The sequence below is a fragment of the Haematobia irritans genome, chromosome 1, assembly GCF_050003625.1.
Source record: "Haematobia irritans isolate KBUSLIRL chromosome 1, ASM5000362v1, whole genome shotgun sequence".
NCBI lineage: Eukaryota > Metazoa > Arthropoda > Insecta > Diptera > Muscidae > Haematobia > Haematobia irritans.
In genome coordinates this window covers 260,753,907-260,767,226 of record NC_134397.1, presented here as the reverse complement: position 1 = coordinate 260,767,226, position 13,320 = coordinate 260,753,907, and the positions used below count along the sequence as shown (strand labels likewise).

At 29.4% G+C, this 13,320-nt stretch overlaps 1 protein-coding gene across 1 annotated transcript in view; it reads right to left on the bottom strand.

Annotated features, from left to right (window-relative positions):
- TkR99D (Tachykinin-like receptor at 99D) overlaps positions 1 to 10,650 on the bottom strand; it is a 279,312-nt gene extending 268,662 nt beyond the window's left edge. The window contains exon 1 of the mRNA XM_075291122.1: positions 10,601 to 10,650. The gene's annotated coding sequence lies outside the window, so the exon portion shown is untranslated. The remainder of the gene's footprint in view (positions 1 to 10,600) is intronic.
- Positions 10,651 to 13,320: the final 2,670 nt, after the last annotated feature.

Below are 13,320 nucleotides of genomic sequence, written 5' to 3'. Positions count from 1 at the left end.
AGTCACCTTTGAAATTTTATACAAATTGAGTACTCCACATGACGTTAGCAACCACCTGAAATGATTGCAAGAAGCCAAAATGTTTACATTCTCTCAAACGCAAGTGAAAACAGAGCCACTTGAATCGTTATAGAGGTGGTTCACGGTGGCGAAAAAAAAAGACTTATGACAACTTTGGCATTCATTAATTACAAATTTTATTTTTAAAATTACTATCATCGTCCTGGAAACTTCTCACAAAACTTTGTGCCATTGAAATCAATATTTGTTATACACTCGAATGCATTTCAAGCAAATTTTCTTTCACAAAAAGAACTTTATCTTTCGAATTAAAAAAATACGAAAGGTTCTGATAAATGAAGGTATGGCTACACCGTCGAAAGACAAGAAAGTTTTTCATTCTCAGATTCTTTTGGCATTTTAATTCCTTTTACAAACGAAAACTTACAATTCACTGGTTAAAGATGACTACCAGCAATGGAAGATGATTGTTTTATTCCCTATAGGGCTAGCATATTGAAATTTGGAAAACTAAATTTTCTTTATTTCTTTAAAGGTAATGAAAATTCAATTGTTTGTAAGACTTGTCAGTTCTAATTCATCCACGGTTGCCTTTCAAGCCGTAAATAATGAGAAAATTTTACAAACAAAATTTTACAAGCAAAAAAAAAAATCTTATATTGCAAAATTTAATTTCTATCGAAAATTAGTCAACATTTTATTTCTATAGAAAAATTTGTCAAAATGTTAATGTGCCTACCAGAAATATTGATTTTAGACCCCATAAAATATATACCGATCGACTCAGAATCACCTCCTGAGTCGATCTAGCGCTTGGTGTCCGTCCGTCCGTCTGTCCATGTATTTGTTGTTCACAGGATTCCGGCCGGTCGCAATTATTAACCGATTTTGATGAAATTTGGTACAGGGAGTTTTTTGGGCACAACGACGAACGCTATTGAATTTGGAAGAAATCGGATCAAATTTAGATATAGCCCCCATATATATGTATCGCCCGACTTCGACAAATGGGGTCACGTTGCGCGTTTTTTCAAACGGATCGTCACCAAATTTGGCAAAAGGTAATCTTTTCCATCGCCCTTCAAGTCTGCAAAATTTCATCCAAATCGGTTCAGATTTAGATATAGCTCTCATATATATGTATCGCCCGATTTTCCCAAATTTGTCCACAAAACCTTTATTTATCAACCGATTTTACTCAAAGTTAGCTAAATATAATCTTCTATAGTACTAGCTATATGTGCAAAAAATCATCGAAATCTGTTCAGATTTAGCTATAGCTCTCATATATATGTATCGCCCGATTTTCCCAAATTTGTCCACAAAACCTTTATTTATCAACCGATCTTACTCAAAGTTGGCTACATATAATCTTCTATAGTACTAGCTATATGTGCAAAAAATCATCGAAATCTGTTCAGATTTAGCTATAGCTCCCATATATATGTACCGCCCGATTTTTCTAAATTTGGCCATAAAACCCTTATTTATCAACCGATCTTACCCAAATTTGGCTAAATGTAGTCTTCTATAGTACTAGCTATATGTGCAAAAAATCATCGAAATCGGTTCAGATTTAGATATAGCTCCCATATATATGTATAGCCCGATTTTCCCAAATTTGGCCATAGAACCCTTATTTATTAGCCGATCTTACTAAAAATTGGCTAAATCCAGTCCTCTATAGTACTAACTATATGTGCAAAATTTCATCGAAATCGGTTCAGATGTAGATATAGATCCCATATATGTATCACCCGATTTTAAAAAATTCGCCCCTAATAACCTTATGTTTGACCATACAGGCCTCATTTCTTAACTGATCTTACTCAAATCTTGCACAAGGTAACCTTTTGTGGTATTAATCAAACCCGCAAATTGGTTCAGATTTAGATATAGCTTCCATATATATGCATCGCTCGATTTTCCCAAATTTGGCCATAATACTCTTATTTATTAACCAATGTTACTCAAATTTCAAATTTTGATGTACTAACCGATCGTACTTATACGTACTTGTAGCTCTTACTTAAGAATATTACTCAATTTTTACAAATTTGTATTTATTACCCAAACTAATTTAACGATTTTCTCTTTTTTAACAATGGGCTAAATATTAGTGGCATACTAACTCCGTAGGTGCAATATCAACACAGCCAGTGTTGCTAGAAGTAGGGGAAATTCCCTATATGTAAACTTTATTCCTGTAGAGAATTTTGTCAACATTTTATTTCAATAGATCATTTTGTCAAAATTGTATTTCTATAGAATTTTTTTTTCAAAATATTATTTCTATAAAAAATTTTCTCAAAATTTTATTTCTATGGAATTTTTTCTCAAAATTTTATTTCTATAGAATTTATTGTCAAAAATTTATTTCTATAGAAAAATTTCTCACAAAAATTTGTTTATAGAAACTTTTTCCAAAATTTTATTTTTATAGAGATTTTACAAAAAAGATTACTAATTTGGGTAGAATTCTACCAACTGTGGCAACCGTGGTGGTAATACAAATTTATATTCAAAGTTATATACGTTGCATATTCATGTTTTAAGATAATAAAGTACTTAGAACCATTTTTGTTTTGTAAATTTAACGAAAAATATAGTAGGGAAAATTGTTTGGGAATGTATGGGAAAGTAGGGAACTTTTTTTGTCCTTGTAGGGTAAACCGAATATTTTCCGTGGCAACATTGACTATGAGCTATAATCAGATTGACACAAAGCACCCGTAGACATGTACCCCTTAATTTTCTTAAATATGCAAGTGCGGTTTATCTCCCAGGCCTATATGTTACCCCACAAATGCTTATGATTACTAATTCTGTAATGGTGGTTTAGGGTATGATATAGTCGGCCCCGCCCGACTTTCTACTTTACTTACTTGTTTTTTTCATAAGAAATTTCATCAAAACTTTATGTCTATAGAAAAATTTGTCAACATTTTATTTTAATAGAAAATTTTGTCAAAATTTTATTTTTATAGAAACATTTTACAAAATTATATTTCTCTAGAAAATTTTGTCAACATTTTCTTTCTATAGAAACTTTTGACAACATTTTATTTCTATAGAAAATTTTGACAAAATTTTATTTCTATAGAAAATTTTGTAAAACTTTTATGATAATACATAAAAAATTTGTCAAAATTTTATTTCAATAAAAATTTTGTCAAAATATCTTTTCTATATGAAATTTTGTCAAAATTTTATCTATTTATAAAATTTTGTCAAAATTTTATCTCTCAGAAAATTCTGTCAAAATTTCATGTATATAGAGAATTTTGTCAAAATTTCATTTCTATAGAAAATTTTGTCATAAATTTATCTCTATAAAAAATTTTGTCAAAATTTTATCTCTATAGAAAATTTTGTCAAAATTTTATCTCTATAGAAATTTTTGTCATAAATTTATCTTTATAGAAAATTTTGTCAAAATTTTATTTCTATAGAAAATTTTGTCAAAATTTTATCTCTATAGAAAATTTTGTCAACATTTTATCTCTATAGAAAATGTTGTCAAAATTTTATCTCAATAGAAAATTTTGTCAAAATTTTATTTCTATAGAAAATTTTGTCAAAATTTTATTTCCATAGAAAATTTTATTTCCATCGAAAATTTTATTTGTATAGAAAATTTTATTTCTATTGAAAATTTTTTAAAAATTTTATTTCTATAGAAAATTTTTGCAAAATTTTATTTCCATAGAGATTTTTGTCAGAATTTTATTTCTATACAGTTTTTTTTTTTATTTAATTTCTCTACACTGAAAAAACAGTGAACCCTTTTCCATTGCAAAATGAACTAAACTGTAGTAATATTGACCATGATTTAGCCCTTAAGATTTTTTTCAACTTGTCTAGTTTATAATTCTCTTAAGTTTTAGTTCATCTATAACATTGTAGTTTAGTTCATTTTTACAACACCATAAGATTTATATACACCTACCAAGTTAAAAAGTCAGTATTATTTTGGTTTACTTGCTTATTTTGTGGGAAACCCGATAATAAAAATTGGTTAACAGTCTCTTTAAAATGTCGACGACTAGACTATTTTTAAATCAATCATTCCACAGTATAGAGAAATTAAATAATTAAAGGAACAACAAACCGTTTTACTATTGTGAGAATTTTCATACATTAAAATTAAACTATCTTTTAGCAAAAGTACTTTATTATAAAAACTTATGATGAAAGTTCTTAATACAATGTTTTTTGTGAATAAAAATTATGACCACATGGAAAAGAGAGTAGTTCATTTGAACCCACTGTTTGGACATTTTGACTTATCCTTTTTTTATTCATCGTAGGTAATTTTTTCACATATCTTGCTGGAAAAATGGAAACAATAATGAAAATTGTTAAAAATTAATACCATGTAATGAAATATAATTTTTAATTCTTCATTTTAGCTTGTAACTTACCATATTTGGGGCATTTTATCAAATGGTGTAAGGAATTCAACTTTTCTTTGGAAAACGTATCTCATAAAATTGGTACCTGAAACAATTAGAGAAATAATGAAGTATTCTAAATAAACTCATAAAACGGTGTTGTTATCGATGTGAAGGATATAATAAAATAAATATTCTAGTTGAAAGAAAGCCAAAGTTTTAATATAAAACTTACCAATTCTCTATTAAATTGTACGCTGAGGGGAAATAGAAAAAGTTGTCCAAATTTATTTGGGTTACTCGAAAATAAAATTATTAAATAACTTTTCAAAAAATCTAATGAAAAAAATAATAATATGCATAAAAAACCAAATATTCTTGATATTCCTAGATAGTCATCAAAATGACGACACGTAATTTCATTTTCGATTTGAAATGCATTTTAGTCTATTGGGAAATGGTAAATTTAAGTTATACTAATTCGACCGTTTTATGAATTTTTGTTTTATACTACTTAAAACCAAATTGAATAAGAAAATAAATGCAAGTTTGGTTCACTTTTTCGCTCACGATGAAAATTATATCGTCTTGAAATCAGCCGTAGTCAAAATGACGAAGGATGACGTTAATGTACAAAAAAAAAAAGGATGGCTGTCCAGGGTTAAAAGAAAGTTAAAGAAAACTTACCAATTCACTATTAAATTACAGGCAAAGGAGTACTAAAAATTTGTCCAAATTTTAAGGGGTTATTCTGAAATTAAATATTTATTTTTACATTAAAAATACTACATTAGTTTCCAAAAAAATTAATTAAAAAAATACTAAAATAAGGTATTAAAAACCTGTAATTTTGATGATTAAAAGGTCATAAAAACGTAAATATTCTAGTTGAAAGAAAGCCAATTTTTAAAAGAAAACTTACCAATTCGCTACCTTTTTAAATTTGTTTGAATCCGTCTGGAGTTGCTCTGAAATTAAATATCGCTTTTACAACAACGAAAAACATTAAACTGGTTTCCAAAAAAAATAATTAACAAATAATAATATACATAAAAATATTCTTTTCAAAAGAAAGCCATATTAAAAAAATACTTACCAATTTATGAATAAACTATACGCTGAGATATTACAAAAATTTTCCAAATTCATCTGGAATTGAATATTAATTTTTTTACATTGAATAATGAAAATTTCAATACACTTTCAATTTCAACATATTTTACTAAATATTCTTAATAACTTTTTTCTAAACTACCGATAAAATATTAATAACCTTCATTTAAAAGGTTTAATAAACAAACACCAATATATGACTCAAAAATCCAAAATATTCCATGCCTTTATATTCCCTTGTTGCATACCTACTTAACAGATGCAACAGCCCACGCCAACGCCAACTATACAACTGAAGCATGCCAAACAAAACCAAGCAAAGCCAAAACATTCCTACAACAACAAAAACACATGTGCCTTTATTGAAAACAACACCTCATCCAGCCAAAAACCATCAACGAATAACAAACACACGCACACACAAACCACTAAATGAACAAAAATAAAAACAACCCCACGCTCATGTATACACAACAAAACTCAAGTAACATCATCTTTACATTAATCACATTCCACTATTCCGATAAAGATCTCTGTACTATGCATTAGTTCATCGCATCTGCTGACAATTTACTCTAAGAATAATATTCGTAAAGGCACACCAGTTTATGAGCGATGAAACGTTTAACTTAAAATTTGCAAAATTTTCATGAAATGTTATCTACCATTTTTGACGAAAATGTCTATAAATTTAATTACATGTGAACTAAAAATATTTCATTGTGTAATTTTTTACCAACAATTATTAACTATAGGAATAATCAGTAAGAAATTGCTATCCACTTTCAAGTTCATTTTTCGTAAAAAAATATTTTCTCATACAAAAAAATCTTATAGTAAATTGCACTTATTATTTAGAAAATACTTTACATTTCACAAGTAGTTTTATAGCATAACAAACGAATTTTTAACTACTAGTTAAGAAATTTTTTAAGAAAATTTCCATCGTATTTTGTAGGCCATGAACTAAACGATTGCAACTTAGAATTTGTAAAATTTCCTTTCGAGTAGTTAATTTTCGTTCAAGATACGAAAAATGAACTAAAATTCTGGAAAATTCTTGTAATAAATTATTGTAAAAATCTTCTTAATTTTACGAGACACTTTTTTTTCTGTGTAGAAAACATTTTATTTCTATAGAAATCTGCGAAGTACCTCTTAGCTGGAGGGTAATATTTTTCAAAATCTTCAAAAAACATCAAGAATTCTACCAATTTATCAAACAGTAAACAAATCCACCATTTTTGGTAGAATTCTACCAACTGTGGCAATCGTGCTCTGTGGTCTATATGAGTGCATATAGAGTTCTGTTCTGACCCAAAACATATACTTGTGCCAAATTTGAAGTCGATTTGACTAAAACTGCTACGGACTGACGGACATGGCTAGATTGACTCAGAGGCCGACCCTGAGCAATATTGCCAAAGACAACATATTTCTATCTCGTCTCCTTTTGGGTGTTCCAAACATATGTACTAACTTATAATACCCTGTTCCACAGTGTGGCGCAGGATATAGAAAAACGATCATGGATATCGAATTTATTTAAATTTCATTCAAGGTAGTCCTCGATGCTTTATTGGCTCAGATTAGGAATGCGAATGTCGAAAATCAATTTCTTGTAATCTTAGGTTAGGTTAGGTTGAGTTAGGTGGCAGATCGATGTATCAGGCTCACTTAGACTATTCAGTTCATTGTGACACCACATTGTTGATCTTCATATTGACTAATCGACTTTACATATTTTTGACAATAGAATAATATAGTAATCGGCTTTCAAGGAAAATGTAAGAACATTTGATTGTGGAGTAAAATGGTGAGCCGACTTAATTTACTATAAAAATATTTTCAGAGGTATATGTATGTACAGGTGTATATGAATATTTATGTACAATTATTTAGTTTAATCGCAACACAAAAATTTATTTTTTTATACCCACCACCATAGAATGGTGACGGGGGTATAATAAGTTTGTCATTCCGTTTGTAACACATCGAAATATCGATTTCCGACTATATAAAGTATATATATTCTTGATCAGGGAGAAATTCTAAGACGATATAACGATGTCCGTCTGTCCGTCTGTCTGTCTGTCTGTTGTAATCACGCTACAGTCTTCAATAATAAAGCAATCGTGCTGAAATTTTGCACAAACTCGTCTTTTGTCTGCAGGCAGGTCAAGTTCGAAGATGGGCTATATCGGTCCAGGTTTTGATATAGTCCCCATATAAACCGACCTCCCGATTTGGGGTCTTGGGCTTATAGAAATCGTAGTTTTTATCCAATTCGCGATTTTATTTCTTGGGCTTATAGAAACCGCAGTTTTTATTCAATTTACCTGAAATTGGAAATCTAGAGGTATTGTAGGACCACAAATACGTGTGCCAAAAATTGTGAGTATCGGTCCATGTTTTGGTATGGTCCCCATATAAAACGACCTCCAGATTCGGGGTCTTGGGGCTTATAGAAACCGTAGTTTTTATCCAATTTGTCTAAAATTGGAAATCTAGAGGTATTTTAGGACCATAAAGAGGTGTGCCAAAAATGGTGAGTATCGGTCCATATTTTGGTATAGCCCCCATATAGACCGATTTCCCGATTTTACTTCTTGGACTTATAGAAACTGTAGTTTTTATTCAATTTACCAGAAATTGGAAATCTAGAGGTATTTTAGAACCATAAATAGGGCGTATGCATTTTCGAGCCTTATTCTTGTATCTTCTATGATAAAAACAAATTTTCTCCGGGCTTCGAGGGGACGAATCTCTACGTTTACGAGATTGTGAACGACCTGTACGATGTCTACTAGGAGAATAAGATAATGAATGTGCCTCCAAAGCACTTGCAATCGTAGCCAGCTGAGTTTCTATACGAGACAACCTGTTATCCGAACTAGATGTAACGGATGCCGAAAATAAAGAACTTGTCTCTTCCTGTCCCACTTCACAGAGCATGTCAGCCAACGAACACAAGTCACTCATCTCTTGCTTTCCTGATGATATTAAAGACTGGTGAATTCGAGGCGGAAGCCCCCGTAGCCAGAGACTTTTAAGTAATTCATCCGTTACTAGTTTGGAATCTCCCGCAATTTGGCGAAGATGTCTATAATATTCGGAAGGTTTTCTATTTCCTAATGCTTCATGGGAAAGAATCTGTTCGAGACGTTGTTTCTCCGACAATGTATTGCGGCTAATTAAAGCTGTTTTAAGATTAGTATAAGGTGTCGGTGGAGGTGTGGTTGAATCCTGAGCCCGAAGAGAAACATAAGTTGCTGCAAATCTATTATTCTCTTCAATAATATCAAATATTTCGGCGATTGTCTCCTCGGGTAAAACTGAAAGAACGTGGTCGTATTTGGTGTCTTCCGTGGTGATATTTGACCGCCTAAAGAGACTATCTGCGCGTATAAACCAACCCTGGGGAAATTTGACCCAAAAAGGAGGTAACTTCACCGCGACAGCACTAATTTGTTGGACTTGTTCCGAGTTTGCCACACTATCTACCATTTTGCACTGATTTCGCGAAGTATTTAGAATGGAGATAATATAAGAAGCAATCGCCACAAAAATTAATTCCAGCAAAATTTTGACAGTGATAAAAGTAAGATACTAATTCTAATAATAGTAATTAAAGTTAATAATAATTAAAGTTAAAAAAAATATCTTATGCTAAATTAAACTGTGTTACATAAAAAAATAATGAAATTGGTCATCAATCAATGGTATCTCCCTCTACTCACTAAAAATTCACGTCTTTTTCTCTTCTTGTTGTATATGCTTCGAGCAGCATCTGATAACACGAGGTGATGAGAACTTAAATCCAATGTATCAAATAGAGCCGCTGCTTACATTCATTCGTAGTTATATCTCTCTATATTCATTTCAGCGAGATTAATTTTAATATGCGCAATTCGTTTTCATTCGGGATCACCAATGTAGATAATCATCTTCTTAGTATCCACGATAAAATTATTGTTTTGAGAAGTCAGCCAATTATTTGTTAAGGGTGGTATTTTGGATACAGGATTGAGATCCTTCAGTCACACAACCAGTTTATATAAAACTCAAAATTACAGATTTATTTTAATAAGTAAATTACAAAAATTGATTTAAAATAACAAATATTTAAATGCTTTTAAGGAGAGGATTGATTTTTTAATGAATATAATTTTATTGGAAAAAAAATTATTGACGATTGACATATATTTCAATTCAAGCAAATGTTGCTATGTTATTATCAAGAAACCAAATTAAAATTTTCAAAGTAATAAGTTGGCAAAGTTAAAACAAGTCATTTACTACACAGGCTAATGTAGTCCAAGTGGGCACCACAGGCTTCTAGAATCCGAAGTTTTTATCCTATTTGCCTGAAATTGGAAATCTAGAGGTATTTTCGGGTCCATATTTTAGTACAGCCCCCATAAGAACAATCTCCCGATTTAACTCCTTGGGTTTCTAGAAACCATAGTTTTTATCTGATTTGCCTGAAATTGTAAATATTCTGGTATTTTAGGCTCACAAAAACGTGTATCGGATTAAGTTTTTATCGGTCCATTTGGTAATGCCTCCATATAGACCGACTTCACTTCTTGAGGGTGTAGAAGGCGCACTGATCATGAAAATTGCTTGAAACTCAATGTAAAATTTCCACATTTTACTTCTACAGATTTAAGATTCCAAATCAAGACGTTATTTTATAATTTTCTTGCACACTTACAAGAGATGTTAATGATTCCTCTAAAACTCAAACAAAAATGGTTCTTATAAATCCAGAATCTGACACAGTCCTCATAGGTGAAATCTTTAAATTTATCTTCGGGAAGTGTCCTCAAGTCCTCAAGCCCTAATGAAATTTCAAAGGAAACCCTAATATTTGGTTCATGGTGGTCGGTATTTAAGATTCGGCCCCGCCGAACTTAGTGCTGTATATACTTGTTTTTTTTTTTTTCAAATAAACATTTTTTTTTATTATGATGATGATCCCTAGATTAGATTTTCATATGCATATCTCCCGTTTTATGTTATAACTTCGTTGATTTTCTAGATATTCATAATGTATTATTATAACTTACCTTTTGACGAAATGTCACAGAAATGTTCCCAAAAGTATCTGTGAAACTGTAAAAAAAAAGAATTAAATTATTTAGCTACCATTAATTAAAGAATTTAATATTCTATTTTGGTCTCATTTAATGAGATTTATATGACCATGACTAACTAATAAACCCTAAAGGATAGCCCACAAAGTTTGTTAATAGCAAACTGCTATCATGAATCCTAATACACTTCTCTCCCTCCGCAAACGAAAAACATCCACCACTGAAAAAAGTGAAATTAGGCTATGCCTTTTTTCTGCCTTCGTTCTACTTTTGATTCTATGGTGGGAAAATGGAATTGTAATTAAGAGAGACTAAATGGAAGTCAAGTGAAAATATTCATTTACATTAAATAGGAAGTCCCCTATTTAAATAAAGGAAAATGATGAAAACACTGTTGACACAGTTAGCTGTCACTTAACACTTTAAATAGAAGCAAAAAAAAAAAAATGGGGGAGGGGGAGAAATCCAAAAAATAAAAGCAAATATCAAGCGTCACAAAAAACACGTATAAAAAGTTGTCGTGTTTTATATGTTTGGTGTGAGAATAACATATTTTTAGAATTTTTAAAATTAATATGTTGGGGTATTAAGCTATTATAGTCCACAAAGTAAAAAATAATGTTTGGGATCAATATATTAATAATATAATACATTTGGTATAACAATATAGAATATACATGATAAAAAAAAAATTAATTTTATACGCTCATTTGTAAAAATTAAAACTTTGGGACTAAATTTTAACAAAATATGTTGAAGTGCAAGTACATGATAGTTACAAATATGAACCATATGTTAATATGTTACTACGTCTTCTGTTAGGGACATTAAATATAAATGGATGTAGAAATATTTTCATTTCGAAATTTCATGGGGGCTTCCCGGAATGCTCTTAAAATAAAAATGTTTGTGGAACAAAAATTCCAATTTTGTTTTGCTTGGTATATATTCGAATAAAAAATCACAATATTTAAGCAGTATGCAAGCATGCACGTACTTCCTGAAAAATAAGTTTGCAACATATCTCAGACAGAACAATATTGAAAATTTTATTTTTGGATCCGGCAGCACGGTTACCACTCGATACAAATATAATCTACCAAAATTTGGTGAAAATTTGACCAAAACAACTACCAAACAAAATTTTATTTTGAAAAAATTCTATAGAAAATTTTGTCAAAATTTTATTTCTATAGGAAATTTTGTCAAAATTTTATTTCTATAGAAAATTTTGTCAAAATTTTATTTCTAAATGAAATATTTGTCAAAATTCTATTTCTAAACAAAAATGTTGTCAAAATTTTATTTCTATTGAAAATGTGGTCAAAAGTGTATTTCTATAGAAATTTCTTCCAAAATTTTATTTCTATAGAACATTTTGTCAACATTTTATTTCTATAGAAAACTTTTTCCAAATTTTATTTCTATAGAAAGTTTTGTCAAAATTTTATTTCTATATTTTTTTTTTAATTTTATTTCTTTAGAAAAGTTATCCAAAACTGTATTTCTATAAAAAATATTTGCAAAATTTAATTTTTATAGAATTTTTTTTGCAAAAATTTATTTCTTTAGAATTGTTTTGCAAAATTTTATATCTGTCAAAATTTATTGTTATTGTTTGCAAAATTTTATATCTGTCAAAATTTATTGTTATAGAAAATTTTGTCAAAATTTTATTTCTGTAGAAAATTTTGTCAAAATTTTGTTTTTATTGAAATTCTTGTCATTTTTTTATAGAATATTTTTAAAAAATTTTATTTCTATAGAAAATTTTGTCACAATTAAATTTCTATAGAAAATGTTGTCAACATTTTATTTCTATAGAAAATTTTGTCAAAGTTTTATATCTATAGAAAATTTTGTCAAAATTGTATATCTATAAGAAATTTTGTCAAAATTTTGTTTCTATTGAAATTTTTGTCAATTTTTTTTTCTATAGAAAATTTTTGTAAAATTTTATTTCTATAGAAAATTTTGTCAAAATTAAGCTACACTTGTAGTTTAGTCAATGTATGGTTTTAAGCTGCAATAAAAAAAACAACAATGCTTAAGGAACAAAATCAACAATAACAAAACAAAAAGAATGGAAAAAGAAGAGGAAGCCCACTCAAAATAAACCCAGCCAACTGAATTCAAATCGATGATTTGGCAGTGGCATAGGAAAAGAGATATGTTTGTTTGGAATTTATTTCGGCATAAGCCGGCTATCAATGTAAAACCTTTTTTCGGAAGGTTCAAGTGTGGTTCATTGTTGGGTTGAATAAACTGCCTGAATTTATTCTGATAATTGGTTGATTGTTTTGCTGCAAGTAGAGGATGCTGATGAGGAACGTGGTAATTCCGAAACGTGCGTCCATCCAACCATCTTGCAGTCTATAGGGCTTTGCCCAAATAAATTTGACAAACATTATTTTCTCTGTTGGTTAAGATACACTTGTAGTTAAGTCAATGTATGGTTTTAAGCTGTAATAAAACAACAACAATACTTAAGGAACAAAACCAACAATAACAAAACAAAAAGAATGAAAAATTTTATATATATAAAAAATTTTGTAAAAATTTTATTTCTGTAGAAAATTGTGTCAACATTTTATAACTGTATATTTGTCAAAATTTATTTTTATAGAAAAATTTGTCAAAATTTTACTTCTATAGAAAATTTGGTCTCTATTAAAATTTTTGTCAATTTTTTT